We start from the raw sequence: 1,852 nt of genomic DNA on the forward strand, positions 1-1,852 counted from the left end.
CCCAAAACCCTATCTTTAAGCAGATTTTTCTTAGCCTGAAGCAACATATTCAAGTCAAATAGCTGAACACAGAAGGCACTTCATGGTCTCAAACCTAACCTGGCAACAACTCTACCCTCTATTATATGCACTAATATTTTTCCCTTGACTTAACTGAGGGATTCAAATGAGACCTCAGCAGCAACATGGCCAGCACCACAAACCACAGCAGTGATGTTTCTTTCACACACTTCACCTGGAGATGCACCAAAACACACTTGGGCTTTCCAGAGCCTCAAGCTCTCCAACACTGCAAGGTGCTGCCAGTTCTCAGGTAAAATGAGCAGCCTCTCCTCTGCTTCCCCACTAGGATTTCCTCAAAAATCATTAACTAAATTAGGATGTGCATTACTTTTGCCTCTTGTTTTTTGACACCATTCTTAGCATATTTTCAAGAAACTCTTTGAGTCCACAGGATTATAGCTTTTTTCCCTATTAATGCTGAAATTCTTCCATAATTAGAATAATTTAAAAGCTGGGGTTTAGGATAATGCCAAGTAGCAGAGCATTGACAACAAAAATCACAAAAACTGACACTGCAAGACCTAGGTACCTCAATGTGGTATCAATACCACAGCACAACAGAACATCACACAGTCATTATTCTGAACAAATATGGGGCAATGTTGTTCTTCATGACTGCCACAGTGGTGAAGGAAGCAAGGGATTATGTCATTTCTTCTAAACCTTTCAGGAACCCAGAGGCAGAAAGTAGCAGGTTTTTTCCATCGGTTTCCCAGATGAGCTGAACCTAGAAGTCAATTTATACACGAGTTCATTGTCATCTCCTCATGAAATAAAAAATTAATTACTGGGGCGGAACAGGCAAAGAGAAGAAAGCAGATTTGCAGTTGAGACCCCACAATCACAGAACATCTGGTCAGATGGTGGTTTGGATGTTAGCAAGTAGTCTTTTCATCAAGGGAGTAAGGACAGGCTTTAGCCATTCTGCAGAAAACTGGTTTTATTCTTGTTGAGGCAAAGATCAGAAACAGTTATTTACTTTGACCAGGAAGGTGGTCTCATTTCTTGCAAAATCCCATGTGCTCCTCCTCATGATCATTCCAGCTTCTTTAAGAACCCGCAGAGACCATCACTACAGCACCCTGACAGCAGGACCCCAAAACTACTGACAAACCCACGACAAACTACTCCTTCACTGCCCTCAAAGCTGGCTCTTCCCCCCCTGAAAGACTGCAAAGAAAACTCTGCAAAATAAATATTTGAACCTCTAAGCGGTTCCTGAGAGCGTGGCATCTGCCAAAACCAAGGACAACATGGAGATCATTGAAGAAGGCGACATCCCACTACTGGCCACACACGCAGCTGACTGCGGGTGGTCCTCACTTCCCCAAAAGGCTTTACAGTCATTGCCACGTAGGAACCTAGTTACAGGTTCATTTACCAGCTCATTCACTAACTCACTAATTTTCACGCAGACCAGGTCTTAGGACCATTTCTTGATGGCCTTTTGAGAATGAAATGGCACTCGGATGCCAACGCCATGGTCTTTGCCCAAGTTTGATCCTGTTGGGGATGCATCAGCCTGCGGAGCCCACCTGGTGACTCGGGCTTACTGCCACCTTCTCAGACCGAGCTCTCACCTTGTCCAGCCCCGCTCCAGCACATTCGCCCTTCCCTGCAGCTGAGCAGCACTGCTCAAAAAGTCGCTTGACCACTTCCCAAGAAGTCGTCATGACACCACACTACCTCGCTTCACCAGCGCACACCCGGCCGCCTCTTCTCAGGTACCAGCCCCATCTCCGCCCCGGGTGCCCGCTCACGCTCAGCCCTTCGCAGGGAGCCGGGGTCG

Source organism: Corvus brachyrhynchos, unplaced genomic scaffold, assembly GCF_000691975.1.
Source record: "Corvus brachyrhynchos isolate BGI_N302 unplaced genomic scaffold, ASM69197v1 scaffold14, whole genome shotgun sequence".
NCBI classification, from domain to species: Eukaryota; Metazoa; Chordata; class Aves; order Passeriformes; family Corvidae; genus Corvus; species Corvus brachyrhynchos.